The following is a 24283-nucleotide window of genomic DNA, read 5'->3' as shown; positions in this document are numbered from 1 at the left end:
TTAATTAATTATAAATAACTGTTACTATACAAAATGAATTTTAATTATTTATGTTGCAGGAATTTATTAAACACAATATTATAATATCATTACTGTGACCCTTAAATTATAAAGGGAAGTGTAAAAGTTAAAAGGCAAAAGGGAAATTCTGATAGAAGTTTTTGAATTAAATAAGAAGGCGGGCTTTAAAGACTTAGTGAATTAAAATATTTTAAGAATAGTTTTTTTTGCCACGTCAATTGACCCTTGTCTGCAACTTAAGCATGATCTCAAACATTGGTATTTGATACCATAAATCACATCTCTATAAGAACAAATAATATTTCTTTTTTAATCTATTTCAAAAACCACTCAAGTAAATTGTAGTACTAGAAGAATTAAAACGTAGTCATTAATAAAGTTTTAATTATAGGCTAGGCTCTGGATATGTATTTTATTCAAATTTAAGAAATAAAATTAAAGAATATGTCGTGGAAACATGTTATTTTACTCAACCCTCCAATTTTATTTCTAATAACAAGTAATTGTTGGCGGCAACGAATGGAACAGAAATTGGGTAAAAATTTTGTGCTTAACGTATAACGAAATATTACTTATAATTTTTTAATACTTAATCTGAACCTTACGGAGATGTTACTTGTGAATTCACTTTTCATACCTTATTTCATTAAGTATAGGTGCTAAATCTAATGCATTGCTTCTATTATTTATTTTTTTTACAAAAAATTACACACTGAAATTCAAAATGAACAAAACATATTTTAAATTGTACAAGCAAATTCAATATTAGGGAAATAAGGAACAATTATTTACTTTACATAAATTCTTAATAATGGATTAATGATGACGAATGATATGTAATTATTCTTTGAAATAGATGGTGGCCATTTTTATTCGCAACTGTGGTAACTTTGATAACCTAATTGACCAAAAGAACTGAGATTTCTTGTAATATCTTTATAAAAGCAGTTATATATATTCTTTCAGGTACTCCTTGATATTGAGAACCTAAAGATGGGATATTTCTAAAATGTTTAATGCATAGACACAAAATAACAGCATCTTTAATGTTACTAAAATATTGTAGTACAAAAAGATGTTAAGGAATATTTCATTTAAACAGACACGTATTCGAATACCACAGCTAGCTTTTCTCGTTTATTTAAATGTCTATTTAATATTATTTATTTGAAATAACACATTACTGCGAATTAAATAATGATGTTCAAAAATAAAAGCTTGTTTCCGTCCATTTAATTCTTACTATAAATAGATATGTTGTTCCTCTAATCTTGTAAATAGCCTGCCTTCATGATGTCTTACTCGTGTGACAAAGAAACTTGAGTAAAATAAGTATTTACAAAAATAACTTTTAAAGAATTATTTTAAAATAAATTGAAAAATTTTACAGGTCTGTTAAATAACAACAGTGAAAAGCAAAGCTTTTTATATTGATTATAGCATTTTCTATGAGTTCTCACCACCACCATCATCGTTTACTATACGAATTTAAATGTTGGTTTTTAAAATATGGTTGAGCTAAATGTCTTCTTTTTACTAAAGTGAATTTAGTCTGCCATGTCAAAGTAACCTTTCGTATATTAATTAGGGCTTTGAACTGCTAAAGCTCAGTTTGAATCTCCGTAGAGGGTATTAAAAACTGTGTGTTCATGCAGATAGAAGCTTCAAAAAAATATTTAAGGGGACTACACCGAAGTTATGTTCGATTGCGTTTTTCGTATCTAAAACTGGACTGTATTTCGTTATATCTCAGAAATCCAGTACTATGTTTTATTGTTTACAAAGGACTCAATGGCTCGTGAGAAATGCAGTTATGAAATCCCGCTTGCAAATGAATGATTTTAAAACTATATTACGTACTATTCGCTTTTACTATTTTGTACACGATTTATTGTATTTGTTTAAACTTTATTATGATAAAAACTTAAAAATCCTTTTCAATTAATAAGTGCGTGATATAATATTTTATTTAATAATTAATATTTAATATTTTTTCTTTAAATCTTTTTTTGTTTATTTAACATTAATAAAATTTGGTAACCAATGATATCCTTTTGTAATTTTTTTTACCACATATTTTCCATTGCTAGCTGCTGGAGGACAATTTTATAGGTAATTGTATAACTTGAACATACCTACGTAAAATTGTATTTTTTTGTTTCCCTCAGTCACATTATTCTTACAAATGCTGCGCTACATGCACCTGTGAAAAATATTTTTATTTTATAATGCTATCTAGAACAATTTTCACGGAATAATGGCATATTTGAAACAAAGTTTCAGCCAAATGCAATACTAAAGTTTTAAAACAAAAAGCCCATTTGTAGAGCGATTTCCTCAAATTAACTTAAGAGTCTTTGGTATGTTGCGAATTTTTAAGTCCTTTCTTGTACTTTTATAATTGGTGTTTATTATGAATAAAAAACATCGACATTATTATTAAAATCCCGCCATTCTACTAATATAACGAATGTCAAGGCTTATGACAGTAGTGTGATACAGGAAATATTTCCACTGGTGCGTATATAAATTATACTCCAATATGTGTAATAAGTCTATATTGTTTAGCGTAATAGTCTCTCAATTATTCAGGAGAGAACAACGTAAATTAACCGGATATTATTTGTAGGGTATAAGCCATCACGTTAAGATTACAGTAAATTTATGCTCGTTCTACTTTATTATTAGTAAATGTAATTCTTGTACTGTATCAGAAATTGTATTATCATGTCAATCAGAAATAATGCTACTATATCAAGAAGTATATAACTTGGTGAACACTTATTTTAAAAATTGTAGAAGTTCTTTAAATCTTGATGTTTTGTTTGTTGAAATGTACGAGTATATGATATCATAATTTTTTTGTCTTTACAAATAAATTAAGATGATTGTTACTAAAATAACTTGGAAATATTTTTAAGGGAGGTTGACAGTAATAGATGGACAGATGGACAGATATTACAAAATATATGAACAACTTTTCAAGCCCTCCCGAATGGACGTGAGACGCAAAATGTCCCATAGTTACTCCGCATGACTAAGGACTGCTTTCAAAAAGTATGAAGTTTAATAATTATTATACAACATTCACTCTTGTTAATTTCTTTATTTTTTATTAAAAATATTGATTATAAAATACAGCATATAAAATTTAAGATATATCCAGTGTTGTCATAAATATTTAAATTGATGAAAGAACTTACATTTTCATTTAAAATTCTGATAAATTACTTATGTATTATAAATTTGTTTGTCCATTATTTATAGTATAGATTAAACAATTATTATTTAGGTCTAATGAATACCCACCAAAAAATAAAAATAGTAATAATTCTAATTCATTGAATATATTTTCATTAAAGATGTTTCCGGGCTATTTTAAAGTTTCGATCAGGAATAACACAAACAGAAATAAGTTTATTAAGTCTATGGAAATAGTTTCAACTTCTGTTTCGCGTTACTCTGTGATTACCGATGGCGGAAAATATATTTAAAGAATAGAATTTTCGCAGTGTTAACTTAACATTTCATTTAATACATCTAATCTAATCCAAACTCAGGTTTGGCTATTTTTAGATTAAATTTTATAAGACAAGATATAAAAATGTTCGTAAAATAATTTTACGCGATTTCGCAACACGGTGACTTTTACGGATCATAGAGGTAAAAATTTAATGTAACTTATTGCTATAAATTTCAAAATAATATTACAACATCTTTTATTTAGCGCTGAAAGTTATTATTGACAACTTTAATCTATTTTTTTTTAATAATAATCGAAAGTCACAATCAAGATTAAATTATTAACTACGTAGGTTTACTTATTTTTAAAAGGTTATCGTTTTGTTTATGTTTATTATGCCATCAAAATCCTTTATATTATTGTTTCACCAACTTCTCAAATAAATGTTTATGTTTCACTATTGTTTGGATATCGTTATAGTTCCCAGGTGAGCTGCGTAGCCGTTGGAAACATTGTCAGACCCTTGTCAGTTTCTAATTATACATTACTGCTACTTTCATTTGCTATAGCCACTACAAAGTAACTTATAAAGTATGTATGATATACAAAAGATCTTTAGATAACATTGGTTTTAGATGATAATAGATGAAGATATTTAAGTACTTATGTTAACCTGATACTTTATACATTCAGTTTAAAATTGTTAATAATGAAGAGTTTAAAAATGTATGTCATATTAAGCTATAAATTCTTAACATTTTTAATTCATAAAATAAATCCTTTAACATAGTTTTGTATATTTGTGTTCATCATAAACAATGCTGAGTTACCTTTATAGAAGTGTATGGAGGCGGCTTTGCATATTAGATGTAGTCTACATAAAACGCGGTCTGTGCGTGGTGCACAAATGCCTCAAACCTCTGAGCGGATTCCCTAGAGAACTTTGAATTTGTTAAGACATTCTTTAAATAATAATGTCAAGACTTTTGGCTTATTATATTTAAGAGTTTTGGAATTTCAATAGAAATGCATGATTGTTTATTTATGACTGATGGAAATCTTTTTTATTATATGGAAAAATGTTATGCTGTGTTTGTTACACAAAAACAAATCACTCACACACGGAAAATGTTTTAAGTAGTTTTAAAGGCAGAGACCGAAGAAAAAATGATCAATGGTTTTAAAACTGTTTTTGAACAATATATAAATAAAAAAAAAAACGTAATGAGCAGGTTTTATACAGCAGAGTTTTATTCAGAAAATGAAAACTCTAGTTAAAATAAAATTTATTCCTGGTTAAATATTTACTACTGAAAAAATTCTAAATGATCATGCATACCATCTTTTTTTTAATGTACAAAAACAGAAAATAAGTGAATAAAATTTAAATTTTAAGACTATATGTCTCTTTTAAAATACTTTTTTCTATTAAAATGAGACAATCTGAGCACGACGGTTTTTTGATTAAAAAATATTTTCGTAAATCAGTGTATAATTGAAATACTAACAGTTTTTGAACATGGTTAAAGTGACCTGTATTTTTCTTCAGGACTTCACCTATCTGTAAATGAAACTTCCGTGAAAGTAGATTTAGAATATTCAGAGATAAACCAAAACATACAGACAGATGTACAAAATAAAAAAATAACATTTTATTGTGATCATCGTACATTCTTTCATTTTCTTTTCATTCTTTAAGTAAAAACCTGTTGATTTGATATTACAAAAGGACATTTTAATTTTTTTTATAGTATATGTGAGCGAGGGGGTCCTCGTGGAACCTAGGCCAAGACCCTAGTTCTTTAAAAGGCTTTCGAGTCTGGACGTTAAGTATCGATGACGATAGACGGGTTTCCATTTTGAAGCAAAGATAGTCTTTAATCAAAATTATACTTATTTATTGCTAACTTATTGCTTACAAATTCTTAGAATTAATATCAAAAATTGTATAGCAGAGATTCTACCACTGTGGCTCCTAAGAGCGACCAATGTAGAATGAATTCAGTACGATTATATAGACTTTTATATGGTAAATTCTGTATTACAGTTGTGGGTACTTGAACAAAACTAATCACCTGATGTATTACTAAATTATATAGATCGATTAATTGGGTAGTATAATAACAATTATAATGAACAAATACATGAAAAGGAATATTTTCGATACGACAAGGCTGTCGGCGCTACAGATCTGTAGTTAACGAGTCTTAATTTGTATACCATGGTCCACGGTCATAGGATCTTATATTGTAATGAAATTATCTACATCAAGCATGATTTATATTAAATACATATTTATGTTATATAGAATTAAAGTGAAATTTTATTCTAGTGACGTACGCATTTTCTACCAATCCTACGACGATCAGCCATCGAGATTAGACCTTTTCATCATTGATGTTGTAATACGGGAAGCTGAGTTGACATAGACAGATGTTTGGAAATAAAATACGTTCAGAGTGATAGCAAAGACTCTAGCTTTCTCAATCGGATATAATATTAAAATAAAAATATACAGCTAAAAAGCTTCATACATCCCAAAAAAGATCTATTTGAACAATTTGTTTATTTATTTATTTTCAACAAAAATGAATGAAAATTCATGAAAAGAATGTTATATTAAAAATAAATGTAAGATAAAACAGAAAAGGGTTTATAACTGTTCAATTCTGAAGGATGTTTAAATATAAATTATAGATTCTGTTTTATTTTTCGTATATTTTATGTTTATTTTAGTATTTTGGTCGAAAGATACATATATGTATATGTATAAGTTTAATTTTATTTATAAAATCTAAGTTCTTGGTATTTTCACCAAAAACTATATATATTATTTATTATTACTTCTAGTAGCGACTTTGGGAAATAAGGTACGTTATATTTTTTTCTCCTTACAGGTTATTATACTAGGTACTGGTAGCTTTAGGTTAGGGAGTTTAAAACTTTTTAGGTCTTTATTAAAATATTCTTCGATTAATAATGTTAGTTCAACGTTTTCATGTATCGGAGAAATTATACAAAAAGCAAAAAAGTTACGATAATATGCTTTAAAAGTATTATTAACTTCTTAGGGGTGTAATTATATTATAAAGCGTAGTTGTAGTTAAAATATTTTGTCACGATATGATTTAAATATCTATAGAGATAAAGCTATAGAGAAAAAGCTCTGTAGTAGGTGCGTAGTACGTAGTAGGATTTTATATGGCATTTTAGGTTTAATTATTTAAAATTCTTTAAAATTTTTCCTTGTCTATCACAAACCTGTTGACGTAGGGCTTTCGAGTAGGTAGAACATCAATGACGACATCGCAAACGATATGTTTGTCTACGAGATCGATTGTATCACAGTTACACTGTATTTGTATGGAGGCAATAATATTTATGTTCTATAAGTGTTGGATTGAGGAAACTTTTGTTAGTACTACTGTTTATATAAATTTGCATTTCGAATCAAGTTGTATGTAAATTGATAGTTTTTATTTAGGTCAGTCAGTGCAATGATAAGAACTTTAAACTGTCCCTTCCTGTATTTGTAATGGGAAACTGTAGACATCACTAACCTTTATCCGTTATGATCTTTCTTGATAGTAATTTTCGCACCAGAAATAATTTCCGTCGGATACCATTATTATTTAGACTTTCTACTAAGTTATCATTTTCAAACATGTCGAAGGCCTTGTTGTAATCAATAAGAACTGGAAAAATGTTCAAATAATAAACTTACTATTTTTTTTATATATTTTATTATATATATTTATATATCTACTTTTGTTTTGTATTTTGTAAGATCCGAAGAAACCTAGAGTGTTTGTTGGTGACTGTGGTTTATTAAGACCACATATTATAAAAAGTCTGTAATTGGATGTTTGTTTCATTTCTTATTTGGCAAGGTTCGTCCTTGAAATGGCTAAACAGATTTTCATGGAACATAGAAGGGCAGTTTAGGTTATCGTATGACTTCCCGAAAATCAAAGATATAACAAGTTACCTGAATACCTGGAATATATAAGTCATACGTGAGGAAAATTTCTCGAACAAAATTTTCACATTAAGATTTTAATCATTTTATATATAATGTAACATTGTTCACATACATACATTTTATCGTCCTTTTATTTAAAATCATATGCATATTTTCAAAATGATAATGTATTATATCACCTTAATCGCGAAGTTACTTGAGAGTAGTGTGAACGTTGTTAAGTTAGAAGCAAGAGAATATGAAAACGAGACCGTTTTTAGGTGCTCATCACGTAAAGACGAACGACAAAGGAATAGCTAACGAAATATTAACCGTGAGCGCCTACTGCCGTGACACAACGAAGAGAACTTAATCCAACTTCAGAGACTTGACTTGAATGTTGATACTGACTGTTTAGATAGGAGAATAAATTGAATTATATATTGGATCAAAAGGAATGTCTTATTTACATTTCAAAGTAAATCCCAAAATTTATTTTATTTTACACACGAAAATGGGCTTAAAATAATGTTACTCTATACAAAATAAGCTGAAAGGCTGAAAGCATGAAGAAATTATTTCGGTTCAACAAGTTTAGTCAAAGATTAATTATAGCTGCGAGATATTGATAAGAACTATTCATGGTAAAAATTAATAAAGTCATAAATGAATAGTTTTTCTGTTGAAATGTTAAAGCGGTTTATTATACTGATATTAAGTATTTTTTACAGATCTGTGTAGACTTTGAAGGGACGTATATTATGATACAATAATTATTATATTTTTAAGTCTTTAAACTGTAACTTATAAGTGGTACAGAGTATAAAAAAATAAATGAAACATTTTAATAATCTACCTCTCTTAAAAAAGATTACGTCAGATGGTAATAGTAATGCGTATGTTTGTAAATGAGGCCAGAATGGCCGATCGAATCACTATGAAACTTGGCAAGGAGATGCATAGTTGAAGTTTCTAGCAGTATGTTGACATATGAAAAACATAATGAGTTCTAAGATTTTCACGAGTATTCATATAAAGAAAACTAATATTTTTCGGATTTACTATGCTTTAATAATATTTTTTTACAACATACTCCTGACTTTTCGGCTACTCTGCAGCAAACGAGATGTGAGGTTACGTAATCATAAACGCCTAGTAAATCCGGAAAATATTAGTTTCATTTCATATTAAAAACATTTATGTTTCAAAAATCATATACTTTACTCAATAAGTCTGGCTTTCGTCTTACTTATATATGATATGCAATTGAAAATCTCATACGTCGTTAGTCTTGGCTTTTTACGGCCTTTTTAGATCAAAATATAATATTAAGAACAAATATAAGCAAAATTAAAGGTAGTTCAAAGCTTAAAATACTTTAAATTGGTAATGATTTAAAAGCCAAAGGATCGTTTTTATAACAGCAGGTACATGATTTGTTTCAATACAGTATTTTTTGTGTAAATAAAACTAGTAACGCCTTAAAATAATTAGAAGCTGACGACTCACAGGCAACAGGAATATGTAGCACAGAGGTAGTCGGACTGTTTAATTTTCCTATTAAGGTTTTTGTCAGGTAAACTTTCCGTATTGGTACATTGATGTATCTGATTTATATCTACATATTTGCTTAAAACATCTTGTATACGACAGTAACACAAACTTTGTTTTAAAGAAAAACGATTGAATTACTGTTTTATGTCGAAGTTTTCTACTCCATTGACTCTGGTAATGTACGAAATAAAAAAGTTAAATAGTTTTATTAGGCCTTTGACATTATCGGCAGTAAAAATCATTTCATAGAATTTAATTAAAGATCCGTATCATTTTACATTAATTGAGAACTCACACAGCAAGAAATTGAAAAGATTTTATCAATTCTAGACCTAGCCATATGATTCTGATCAATTAACTTATTGATTACTAGCAATATATTCACAACGATTAATATAATAAAAATTATTGCCATGTTATGTTTGTAAAAGTTTTTTTTTTACCTGTAACTTCTTGTTAGTTGTAGTCCTTCAATGATTATCAAATCACTTCTTGACGATTGATCTTAATGAGGCGATAAGGAAAATTGGTGAAGTCTGTGATAGCAAGCCCGCATTCGCCTTAACGTAAATCTTTAGAAAGGTCTTAACTGATAAGGTCCACAAGCTAACCTACTTAAGTTTTATAAAAGAAACAGCTTTCAGCGTCAATAGCACTTCTTGCGCAAGAATAATGACCTTTAAGTTCGTTTATATTTTTAGAAAATAAATTATATTATGATACTTTAAATTATATGAATTTAATAACATTTCCATCAAAGACACCGATCTTTTTTCAATAAAGGTCATGCAATTATTTTTCAAACTGACTGTAACTGGAACTAATGAACGCTTACAATACTCAGCGGCGTGTAAAGTATCCGAGTTAATTTCTGCGTCACTTACTTAATATGCTTTATCGAAACAGCAAGTACGTCCAAACAATATTAAATAACGTGAAAATTTTATAAAGGTTAAAGTTTATAAGTTTAGGGCTGCCATGTTCGAAAGAATAGAAGTAAAATGAAACAGCACAGTTTTGTACTTTTGACAATTTATGCAACATTATATCGAAACACCACACTGAAATATCAAGTGATATCAAAAAACCTTATCAATTTTCCTTGACCTAATATATTGTTTAATCCTAAAGCTGTGCATGGCTTCAACTACTACTTTATGGTAAATTATATTATTTATCAGTTTAGAGTTACCTCTTTACTGGAATACCTTTATATGAATATATATATATATATATATATATACATACTAAGTGGGTTTACCCTTCGACGTAATTCATCAGATTAAATTAACATTAAAAATATTTTTATAAGTAATGTTATGAAAACATAATAAAAAGCAAATTTATGGTAAATTTTATTGTGTTTCTCTTTGTTAAATATTATTCTATTTTCTTTTAAATTTTAATTTTAATACATATATTTTTTCTTTTAATGGCATCTCATACTAAGAATAAAATAAATTTGAACATGATTGACTATTTTCCTGTGAATTAGTATGAGAATCGAATATTATCAAAGCTTTATAGATGTGTTATAGATATTCAATCATTTATATTTGAAAAACATACCAAAAATCGTACTCATTTTTCGTATTTGTTCATTTACATATGTATAATAATCCATCGTATTTGTTCATTAATATAAAAAAAATGTTTTATTTTAAAATACAATTGCTAGTTTATTTTTAATATCTCATTGTATATCTTTTCAAAGGTCAGTTTTTAATACAAACTGAATAACGCTTGACTAATATTCAACCTGGTGGTAGATGGAAATGAAGTCTAAGGTGATAAAAGTACGATCGCAGTGATTGCCGATTCACTAATAATTTAAGGATACCCAAATTGTTAGTAGAAGGAAGTACAAGCCAAGTGCACCAATACCTTCCTGTGCGCATGAGAAAGGAGAGTATCGATTATTCCGGGCGCGAGGATGCTCTACAACTATAAGATGGAGACCCTTATCGAGTCATCTGATTGTACAAAAGAGATGGAGCAATAAAATCATGTAATTAATACACACACTCTCCAATTTTTTTTCAATAAATTATTGTGAGGATAGCCTTTTTTACGACTACCACCACCAATAAGTTTTATTGCACTTATCTCTATGGCGACATAGCCGTGAGATAATATTTGGATCAAGCTGTCCAAACGTGATAGTAGTATCCTACACACGATTGTACCTAAGCTTTAAGAGAATTATTTAAGTATCAAGATGCGTCATCACACGTATAAACTGTAAAAAGGAGGGACATACTCGTAATTTACCTAAGAATACAATATTTTTTGTCTTTTGCGTTTTTTCTTTTACAAGTATTTAAACTCGTCTTCTGGCACCTGAGTTAATTATTTTAAGATATTAACTGTCCCCTTACGTTACTTCTCACCATATTGGCATAAAGAAAACTTATATAAGTATATACAAGTACCTGGTACATGACAGAATTCTGAATCCAACTAATGATCACTTTAACAAATTGATGTAGGTGTTACCGCTGCGCACTTAGGCTTAGGGATGGGACGTGACATATTGATGGATGAACAGCATTATTTCTCTGAACAGCCCGGCTGTATTGTCTGGTTTAGATCTAGATTCAGCCTAGAAACAGTAATTGGGAATCTTCTTAATGCAACTGTATTCTTTGGATATATTTATTATTTATGTGTCGAATAGATTTCGTTCAGCATTTTGCCAAACTTTTAACCCTTGTTATATTTAGAAAGAATTATACAATTTTATATAATTCTTACCTTAAACTATACTATCATCAAAATATTTCTTAATATCGAGGACTTTAAAAGGGTAGTTGAGTCGGAGGTTGATATACTAATCGTACTTTTCAGTTTTGGAAACGCGACTTTAAATTAATTTTCTTTCTTATTACGAAAAACCCAAACTATACTTACCCAAAAGCAAAACCAATAAAGGAAACCAAGAAAACGCATTTTACCTACGCGGGCGCAAATTACGAATCAAATATTGTAATTCTTTTACCTTGAATTGAGCCATCTAAATTGATTATGTGAGAATTATTCATATTATTTCTGAATTGAAAAATGTTTTCGTGAATTAAGGTCTTTAACGTTTCATATGAAAATGAAAGGAGAACGTTATAAAACCAAATAATTAAAATGTGTTTTAAATGAGCAAGACGTAATATAAAAAGATTTTAAATGCGAGCAGGTTAAAATGTACATGTATTTTATTTGCATACGTGGAATTAGTACTTAAGATTCTTAAAACAATTTTAGTTTTCATTAAAATACTGTTTTGAAAAAAAAATATAAAAATTGTCTACTCGCACAAAAATGTAAATTTTATTTTTTGGTTTTTACGGAGAATTTTTAAACGAATACAATTTAAAAATATATTTTCTAGATGATTTAAATTTTACAAAATCTCAGTTTCTTTTTTGTTCTAAAAAAAGTCCCGGTAAAATATTCTTAAAAATTTCTTCTATTAACAATTGCGTTAGGATTTTCTTTTTTTTGATAATTAGTTATAACATTATCAATACCTAGAGTGTCCATTTTATATTGTTTAACTAAACCAAGCGTTAAAAGGGATACAATAACGTATGATTTATATATAAGAGCTTTTTAAAGGCAGGTATTTAAGTTGACGATAAAAATTAGTTACTATAAAATGAGAGGAAGGTGAATGTAGTTCATTTAGTCCTGATGTGGTTATCGCAAGAGGCTCTACTTATGTAAGGGGGTATTTAAAGCATACTTACAAAGAATATTTGTCTTGTAGGACTCTTGAGAAGAACTCGTAAGAGTATACAAAATCATCGTCATAGCTTTTGAGTTCAAAGAGAATATATAAAACTGAATAAATTATATCTCTCTAAATTTAACATCAAAGAATGTATGCTGGTTACTGAAATATAAAATATATTGGTATATTAACCACAATGCAAAATTACAATGCTTTTTTTGTTAATGCGTTTGTTGTAAAAGTCAGTTGTTACTTCATCGAAATTGTTAATATCATAGTCATTATGGCTTTTTGTTCCCCATGCTATTGCTAGCGCAAATGTGAATTTTCTGCAAAATGTTTTTACTTTACACACAATTTACGTGTTGGAAACATAAAATATGAGGACCCTTAACAACTGTTTATGCTTTAATTTGCGCACAGTGACATTTTTTATGAATATGCAGATTTTTTATTTCATGAAATACCACTTATAATTTTAAAGTAAAATGTTGTGTTTTATTTATCGAATTGAGTAAATATTACATTTTAAAGGTATTAGAAGTGAAATAATTAAAATTAGCAGGAACATTAATGAAAAGTTAATTACAACTTACTTATTACTTTAAAATAATGTCATTTATTAATTTTAAAAAAGGTTTTGTGGGAAAAAAAGTATTTAAAAAAATATTATTGTACAACAAAATCTTTGTGTATTAATAATAAAGATATATATATGTCTGAACAACTCGGGTAGAAATAGATACTCAACAATACCTTGAGATACCTCTTCTAACTGTAAGAGCTTTGTGCAGTTAGATAGGTCTGATTCCAAGCATAGGGTGTTTCATATTGACAAAATTCTCGCGAAGATTACGTCTGGATCCTTTGCTGCATCAGATGTCTTTCTCTCTAGCTACTTGGAGCTTTATATAGAACAGCTTCAAAAGACATTTTCGCTGAATTATTATTTGACATAATTTTTGCTGAACTAAATTATTAAAAGGGATGTTTAGCCAACTTCAATGGGGAGGAGGCTACTGAATTAAAACGTACATATTTCTTGGCTGTTGTGTTAAAACCCGATTTGTTAAATAAGTCATCGAAACCGTACGGTAGACTGTACAGGGATTAGTGTTTGATCACTATACCGTTTAATTTTTTTTTGCTCTTGATTGTTTTTTTGAGAATCAAAAATTTGAATACTTAATAAATATAGGTAAATTATAGCTGTGACCTCTGTACTGGTGAGGTAGGTTTAAATAAATTAAATATTATTATATATCTTGCCTACTCCAACATTCTGTGTACGCCCCTGTATCTGAGTAAATGGTAAAATACTCTTGTAACAATATCAAGTGTACACAATATACTTGTCGAAAATTATTCCAAACTAATTAAAGAACTAGAAGAGCTTACAATGTTTTTTTAGCTTAATCTTTTTTGAAATTGTATCTTAATCCTACTCTTTAGTCTGTGACTTTCCTAAATATTTATTTCATGAGGATGACATTGCTTTAAGAATAGTTACAGGAGTTTTATATTTATATACCAATTTAAATTATATTGCTCTTTAGGAGTTAGCTTTTGAAAATATTGTAGCTCTCACCTTTTATATCGCTAGCGTTATCCAAAACCTGTACATTAAAACAAAACCCCAGATGTAAACAATGAAGATATATTATTGAATGTCTAAACCATAAGATATTACAATTCCGACGTACTCATTAGAACGGCTTTTCTTTACTTGATTAGACCCTATTATTTGCATTAACCATCCTAATCATTCCATAATTTGAACGCTCCCTACGTCTGCTTTTCCTCGTCACGATCTCGTATACTTTTAGTTTTCTAGCTAATTTTAGAAGGAATATTCTTAATTTTAAATTTCTTCGAAATTTCAAAAGTAAAAAAACATTAGTAACACGTAGAAGTTTTCGTAGGCAAGGAGAAAATTTGAGTTTTTTGAGTGCATACATTTGAATAATTTTTCAGAAAATAAAATATCTTATTTATTTTCTATTTAAAACAAGATTTTCTTTGCTCTAGACTATAATGACAATATTCAAAAAGGGCATGACCAAAACAGACAATGTATATCATCTTTGCAATCATTTAGTTCTACTACGGCATAATTTGTTTTTCAGGAGATGATTCATTTAAATTTCTAAAAACCCGCAATTTTAGTAGTATTTTCTGTCTTTTCTTTCTTACTTGTCCCTAAGTTGTCCTTACTGTTAAGACCCTAATACTTTTTACCACCAGTTTTTATATAATATATATTATACTCGCCAACTAAAGTAAAAAACAGTCTCCAAATTTTTCTTTTTTACTAAACCAACAACACCTGCTTGTCATTTCTTATATGTTAGTGAATCCAAGGTAATGAAACTATAACTTGTCTTGTCCACCACAGTTCTTAAACACACGGACATCTGCAAAATAATAGCATATCTAAGATTTACTTCCCATACCATTAATATGTCATATCATTAACTCTTGCTTTATATCTGTTTCTTATCCATATGTATGGCAAAAAGGGTACATTCTTCAACTTCCTGAGACTTTTAATCCATATTCTTCCTCACATTATCGTCCTATCTCCACTTTCTCGTTCTATTAAAGTAAACTACCCTCAGGGTTGTACTCTCTGCATTAGTCTTATACATTTTAATTAGTTCCGTCACACCCTTATAGAGTTTTTATCACTGAAGACCTGTAATGATCTATTACATATAATAAAATCGTTCACGGGGTCAATTCTGTACACTGAAAATAAATGAGAATAAATACCTATAGGGTTATTCCTAGAAGAAACAGATAACAAAAATATGTTTTTTGAAATTTTTGTCTGTCTGTCAGTCTGTTGTACACTTATAACTTAAAAATGACGGGATCGATTTCAATAAAATTTTATTTGGGGGTTGCTGATCACCTGATGCAACATTTAGGGTACCTTTTACCGCGGAAAAATGCCTCATTCGCATGGAAATATTTTACTTTGAACCAAACTTACGTAAAGCTACTTCCATTGAACACTTAATGGGTTTAATAATGACATGTTGTATTTAATTAATATTCTAATTTCCGAGGTACAAACAATGAGTTGTGTCGGTGTAGATCTGCGTACGCCCTGTTTTTCTCATGGACAGTTATATGTAGTTTTACATCGAGCGAGCAATGCAAGAAGCCTGTTTATAGTCACTGGAACTGCTAATACGACTTCTAACATTGTTTATGAAGAAATTTTGTAATAAGTTACTTTTCTACGCGAAAAAGTAACTTACTACAAAGTCGCAGGAACAGCTAGTTATGTAATAATGCTAATACGAGTAGTACAGCGACCGGTTCCTTCAATGCCCTCTTAGAAAACAATTCATCATGGTCTGGAAATTTATAGAAGATACCAACTTGCAAAACTGTCCAATTCAAAGAAGTATAAATAAACTTCGTTATTTATTTCTCCCATAAAGCTAAACTTCTGATTGTAAACTTCGTATTAGCCCCTATAAATTAAAATGCTGCTTTTTGTTTTTCCAATATAAATAAATTATGTTCAATAAAGTAGCAGATTTATTTTTGGGCTACGAAAATTTTATCATGTGTTTTTCTACGCCACCTACAAAGGCAACTCGATTGTTACATCTTGGTACACTTTCATAACTCGAATGGAAATACTCCCTACTGTTTTGTTTTCATGAGAGACAAAATTCCTCTTTGAACAACTTTCTACTTAATATTTATCTTTGTCTATCTTAGTTCATGTTTAATACGTTTGAATTAACTATCTAGTCTTTTTTGTATGTATGTTTTTTTGTATAAACTGCTTGTTAAAGTATTTTTTTTTCAAGTCATGTGTTCGTTGTATTATATTTTTCAATATTTTAATTGTTTTAAGGCAGAAAATGCATTCTGGCATCAAGCCCGGCTGTTGTGCATAATAATGATAATGATATCATAGCTTAATTAATCACCATCATACATACATATACACATACGTACATTCATGTATACAACGATATACCTATTAATATTAGTTTGAGTTGTTAGAAAAATAAAAAATACCAGTACTAAGTTATTGTTACCAAATTCACTTACTTAAAATTATTTATTAATTTCTGATTATTTAATTATTTCTGATTAACTTAATGAAATACCTTTTATTTTGTAGTAGGTAATATTTTATTTTACCTTTTTATTCCTGTTCGAAATCGTTTGTTTGTTTTGTTGGTAAAATATTTCTTGCATTTCTTGTGGTCAGGTAGGCAGCGTTAAATTGTTTATTTTAAATATATTCTATGGTAGTCAAAAATATTATATTAACGAACAAACTAAAAATATTGTCTTTATTTTTCCAATATCAAAGATAATTCTGTGACATTTTAATATCAAAGCTGTCACTGGCTATTAAAGCTTTTAATAAGCGATGTCGAACAGGAATCTAGTAAATAGATAACACTGATGTTATTCCATGGAATAAATATGAATTGTCGGTTTAAGGGATGATATTGCAATTTAAGTGTAAAGCCTTGGTCCAAAGGCAAATATAAAAGTATTTAGTTTTATGTATTTTGCTCAATTAGTGTATAAGTAGAAAGAGACTATATTTATGGAGTACGGTGACATGTAAACAACGTCATAGGGGTCTATTTGAGTTAGTCTGCATGAGAATAAAATGAATGAACAATAAAATTAAATATACATCAAATATTTTTCTGTTTCAAATGAAAAAAAAAATGTCTGGACCTGGGATTTTTATTTTATTTTTTATGTAATAGATATTAACTGTGAGTATACTTTAAGGTGCCGTTTAAGAAAAATCAAATGAAATTGCATATTCAATGGATATTAGGTTTCAAAAATTTATAGGACAATTAGAATATCAATTAATTTTCATCTTTTATATTGGAGATTTTTTTATATAATCCCTTATTACATCCGCATTGCGTATTTTTCAATTGCAATATGGTATTGTTTTACGAGAATAATCTGAAATCTTCAAGCGATTGGTATTTCGGTACACATTTAAATGTTTCTATTGCAATGTGAACGTGTTTCTAAGCACCACATTTGTAGAACAAAGGCACACATAACAAGTGCTTGCAATCCTTTTGTCACACGAAACTGTCTCTACATTGTGTTAACCAGACCAAGTAACGATAGACAATATTTATTACTTACACATTTTGGATAAATTGAAGTACGTTTTAAGGACGAGTTATGGTACAATTTCTATATAAAATAAAAAAGCATGTGATCCTACTTTTATAAATTATAGATTTCTAAATTAGTTGAATTTTTTATTTAGTTATGTGTTTTGTTAATAAAGAGATATTAGCTTACTATCAACTCTTAAGACTCGTATTGTAATGACAATCTGTCGTTATTTTAAACTTCATGAATAAGAAAAAGATAATTTACATTATTCCTGACAGAGAAAAGTCGTATGGTTGGTAATAAGATCGTGGCTTTATGTATTATAAATGGAAATGTTAATCGCATATAGATAAGTACTTTCTATATTAGCAATGATGTTACTTTTTTTATAGGTTTATATATTTTTATTGCATGAAATTAATAAATTATTTAATAGAAATTATGACGTTGAAGTTAAAAAATATAACACGTTTTTACTTAAAACACTACTGTAAATCTAATAGTCAAGAATGGAATTGATAGAAAATATTAATATAGATTAGAGTTTTTAAGTTTCAACAAGTTCTGTTACAGCTAAGTAATAACTTGCTAATTCCAAGCGTCGTTGCAAGTATGTTTTCTTAGGTATTATAGAAATTAAGTAATTTAGAGAAGATTAAATGAGGTTCGGATAGGAAGGCAAGAAGACGAGGCTAGAGGGGACAAGGCCCTGTTTACTACTGCTACTGATTTTTTCTCAGCCCTATTTGCGATACATACCTATAGTTTTTTTTTGTATTAATATTTCACTCTTCATAATTTTATGTACGAGTATACTAACACTAATTCTGTGCTAGTTGGTTAACGATTTTATGAAATATTATTCAATGGGAGTTCATTCATTGCTAATTTAATAATATTGGAGGTGAATTCTAACAAGACAGTAACAATACAAGAACTGTCAACCGAGAACATTGTTCACTAACTTTGTTAGAATAGGATGTGAAAGATATTGCTGTTGGCGAGTGAAACTACATTTTTTTTTATATTTCGTGTAAAATAAAATAAAAAAAGATCTCTTTATAAAAATTATTAAATTTCATGATGGAAGCATACATTTTTTTATACGTCGAAATAAGTATATTTATTATAGATTATTTACAGAAACTCGAACCAGATTTCTTTTATAAAAAGTAATTTATTTATCTCTGAAACGTCTATGCTCAATCTGATGAATACGTTCGGACCAACTATATGTATACTCGTATTCATATACTATTTTAATACATACATTATTGTCGAAACAAAACTTTTTTATCTTCGCCTAAGACTTTGCAATATGTTGCAATATTTTGTTAAATCTTCATCGATAGCCGTAAGTTCTATGAAAGACTGAATTCTTTCATAACGGAAAGCCGAAAGAAACTTAGTTTTAAATATTCATAAAAGAGCAACTTTAGTAGTATTACGTTTCTTCCTGATACGGCTGTCAAGAGTCCAGAGTACAACCACCCATTGTCGCACGTACTACAAACTTAATCTAAGTGCCAGTTTTTAAATTTTCCCTTGTTTAACATAGTCAATGGTTCCTAACATATGTATGTTAGAATCGATATTCGACTATTCCTTTGTTCTTCATTATTAGACATATTGACATAGTTCTGCTTATTTGGTTTATGTTGTTCGTACATAACGAGAATCCTTAACATCAAAAGGGGTAGACCATTGAAACTAGGCCAAAACGTTATCACGTTGTTATTTAGTACGAGCTCTTGAAACAGAATATAACTCGTGGGCTTGTGTGTTTATATACATACGTACCTATTTATGTATACATCTATGATGACCTTTTCGATGTATGTATAATATATAAGTAAATTTAATAAGTTATTAGCTATTTTGGAATGGGGAATAAAGTCCATTTTAACGTTAAATAATCTATTTACTGAATTATATGTACATTTTAATTCCTTTTGTTCAGTATCAAATATTATAGTAAAATTTAAGCAAAATATCTCTTATAACGACATATTATTAAAAGCTTTCTAGGTTATCTTACTTATTTATTTTATTTAATTTTTCATTTACTTTTCAATAAAAGTCATCAATAATTAATGGAATTAATTATACGTGTAAGTAGATATCATGTTTCAGAAATATGCAGTAACACATACGTTTTAATGTTAGGTAAATATTTACTATTTAGTGTTCGTTAAAATTTCCATCGTGTTAATATGTATTTTCAATTAAGGTACTCTAAATATTTACAAAGCTGTTGTATCCGGAGGACATATTTATTCATATAATAATAAAGATTATTATTATATTATTATAGAGCGGTCAATGTTAGATCATAATTACCTTTTGATCTTAAATTTCAATATTGAATAGGTGTATTGTCAAAATAACGATAACATTATTTGTAGGTATAGAGTATTGTTAGTAAAATTAGTATAACAAGATAATTATGTACGGTATTATATTTTTTTTTACTTAAATATGCTGTCCTTACTTCTTCTCTCGTAAAAGCATGTAAAAGTTTTTCCGTCACATGTTAATTTAAAACATAATGTATGTGTAACTTATTTACTTGTTTAAATAATGATTACATATGTTCACTAGTAAAATCGCAATAATCGCGATCATTTTATTTTATTTTTGAATAAAAGATATTGATGTCCAAAAATATAGGAGTATTTTCAAATTTGCTGCAAGTCCAATGGACACTAACAATGTGATTTACAATTTGCATTTTTCCGCTTACATGACACGAAGCAGTGGTTGCATATTGTTCAGATAACAGCGAGCATTTTTGCGCAACGTTGCTTTTGAATTGAACTATTTGTTACAGACATATGGAAGCAACAAAAAAAGGCTATAGCTAGTTTGCGGGTTTTCTGACAATCGTATGAACACTAGTTTTCTTCAAAATTGGACTTCTCTGAGTGCTACATTGTTGCAGATTTGACTATAAAGGTTTGACTATTATATTTTTTATTTTGCACATTCGGTAACAAACTCTCTTATACATTGATTTCTTGATATTTATAAATATATGAAAATTGAAATTCATAGTTGCTGAGGCTGCATCAGAGACATTATTTGGTTGTAAACAGGCAATAAGGCTGTTGTGAGAAAGTGAGTGGAAAAATATCATTATATAGGAAGCTCTATTTTAATGTGTCTAAACATGGAAGAGACAAAATGTTATCATAATACCATGCACAAATAAAAGTATAGACATGTGATTTAAAACATGTACTCAAATAAACAACAAGATTAAAAAAAAAATGTAATAATATATCAAATTTCTTCCTTTCACCTTTTCTACCAGTCATCGTGGTTTCTGAAAAGTAAAACAGCTTAAAAAAAAAATTATAATTAAAGAATAGCTCTTAGAGAATTCTAAGCGCCATTGTCAGTATATATAAGTTTCATTAAATTTTGTAATTTTTACAAATTAAAATATGTACATATGTATGGGGTTTTCCAATAGGGACGCTTGAACTTTGACAGCTGATTGCGGCCATGTTGTTTGAGTGACAGCTGTCAAATGCAGTGTGTTATATTCATTCCGTCCTCCCAAACCACCATGGCAGGTTACAGTGTCGAGCAGCACGTGCAAATCATAAAATTGTTTTATGAAAATGGGTCTTCAGTTCGAGCAACGTTCCGCGCACTTCGCCCGTTTTACGGTCGCGATGATCGTCCTGCCGAGTCGACTATCCGTCGATTGGTGGACAAATTTGAGTCAACCGGGTCAGTTAACAATCAGCCGGTTCCCGTGCGTCAACGTAACGCGAGATCTGCCGAGAATATCGCCGCTGTGCGCGACAGTGTCCTCGAAAACCCGCGGCAGTCAATTCCGCGTCGCGCACAGGAACTCGGCCTTTCGCAGACGACAACTTGGCGAATTTTGCGTTGTGACTTGAGCCTGCACCCGTACAAGATCCAGCTGACCCAAGAGCTCAAGGTTAATGACCATAGACAGCGCCGTGTGTTCGCTGACTGGGCATTAGAGCAGTTGGAAGTTGACGCCGATTTTGGCAAAAAAATCATCTTCAGCGACGAGGCGCATTTTTGGATGAATAGCTATGTCAACAAGCAAAATTGCCGTATTTGGGACGAGACCAATCCACACGAGGTTCACCAAGTGGCAATGCACCCGCAGAAAGTGACTGTTTGGTGCGGATTTTGGGCCGGAGGCGTGATTGGTCCGTATTTTTTCGAAAACGATAATGGTGTGGCCGTCACCGTCAATGGTGAGCGATACCGGTCGATGATAACCAACTTCTTTTGGCCTGAAATCGAGAATATGGATCTGGACAACATGTGGTTTCAACAGGACGGCGCTACGTGCCACACAGCACACGCTACGATGGAAGTTCTGCACGAGCAATTTCTGGACATGGTCATCTCGCGCGGAGGCGACGTGAACTGGCCACCGAGATCGTGCGATTTGACCCCGCTGGACTTTTTCTTGTGGGGTTTTCTTAAGTCGCAGGTCTATGCCAACAAGCCGCAAACCACCGATGCCCTCAAAGTCAACATACGCCACGCCATCGATCAAATACAGCCCGATTTGTGCGCCAGAGTCATCGAAAATTGGACCTTTCGTGTGCGCGCTACCAACCGAAGCCGTGGCGGTCATTTGAATGATGTCATATTCCATACATAATGGGGTCGATAGACCTTAAAAATAAAAAAAAAAATTTCGCAAATATCTTTCCTACATGTATTTTTTTTTGCATTTCAAAGATCAAGCGCCCTTAATGGAAAACCCTATATATATCAATTAAGGACTCTCATGATACTATTCAAGTTATTGTTTGCTACATGACGTAGGAAATACAATAGGCTAAAATTAGTGTTTCAGTTTAAGTAAGGGGTATATACTATGAGTACATAGTATGTACATACATGAGAAGTATCTCAATTATATATATTCTATACTGTTAAATAACTATTTTGATGATTGAATTTAATAAACTGTAAAAGATTTTTCATTGACAGCATAATTATCATCACAATTCATTTTGCTAGGTTACTATTATTTTACAAATAAAATAATATTCTGAATTTTAAATAGCACCGCTTTCATAGAAGAAAGGCTGGACAGAGTTCAATATCTTGTTATTGTATTAAATTCTTTGTGAGAAAGTATTTCCTCATTACAGTATCCAACGTTATGACCAAGAAACGAATAAAAATAATTTTAAGTTTTTAAATAAATGTTAACAATGAAATAAAATTTTATTTCATTGTAAAAGGCAGTGGACGTACACCAAATAATTTAAAACTTTATCATTATTTATTTAAATAATGAGTGTGAATTGTGTTACTGTAATTTCAACAATAACACATGTGTATTTGCGTTGAATAAACTTGTGAGTCAAATCACGTTTAAGCAAGATGAGGCATGCATACCCCTAACGAATGTTTATTCCGAATTCGCATCGTGACACTTAATTTTGCTGCTCTGCAAAAGCTTTGTAATAACGAATTCAGATTGTAGCGTACTCCTTTATATAATATAAGATTTTCTTCGTTTAATATATTATAAAATTGCGGACATATTGTAGTTAAAATTAATTTCTAAATTGGTGGTTATGTTTCCTTAATAATATTTCATAATGATTTACGTTCTAGTATTGTTTTAGATCAAAGTGTTTTAATGTCGATTAATTATTTTTATTATTAGTTTTGACCCCTTTTTAATTCATAAAAAATTAACTAGTCAATTTTAGGTTCCATAAGTCTTCAAAATGTTAACTTCTTTTAGATTTCGGTTTGTGAGAACTGGTTGGTTCCTTTTCATCGCAAATATAAGACGTTTCATTGCTTAATTGCTTTAGCTTCTCATTTCATTTTAGTTTAGTTGTAGTTTTTTAACACAAATAATAAAAAAAAAACGAATATAAAACAATACTTTTATATGAATGCGAATTATTAATATATAAAAAAATTGTTGAACCTGCTATGCATTATTGGGATTCATTGTTTAGGATTCGATGGTTCGCAAAAAATCTAGTAGCTTGTTAAACAGACAGATACAAAATTTATTTTTAAAACCATACAATACTAAATACTAAAATACTGTATTCGGCATAATAAAACTCCAAACAGACAATATTCGAATCTTTTTAACACTAAATATAAAAAAAAATTAAAAGTTCATATTTTAGAATTAACAAAGGAATTTAAGTTTTGATTATCGTTTGTAAACTGCGGTTATGGGTTTTATTTGCTTTCTGTTCAACAATGAAATTAAAGAAAATTCTCAGTTACACAGTCACTGACAACGACGATGAAACAAAAAACAAAGTCATTATCAATCAAAATCATTAACTTTGAGGGTTAATGACTAATTTACTAAATAACATGTCACAAAAGAATAATAAGTAAAAAGTCAATTCTAGTCAGTCTGAGAGTCGAGCAAATCCAG

This window comes from Danaus plexippus, chromosome 12 (assembly GCF_018135715.1).
Source record: "Danaus plexippus chromosome 12, MEX_DaPlex, whole genome shotgun sequence".
Lineage (NCBI taxonomy): Eukaryota > Metazoa > Arthropoda > Insecta > Lepidoptera > Nymphalidae > Danaus > Danaus plexippus.
This window is presented reverse-complemented; position numbering follows the sequence as displayed.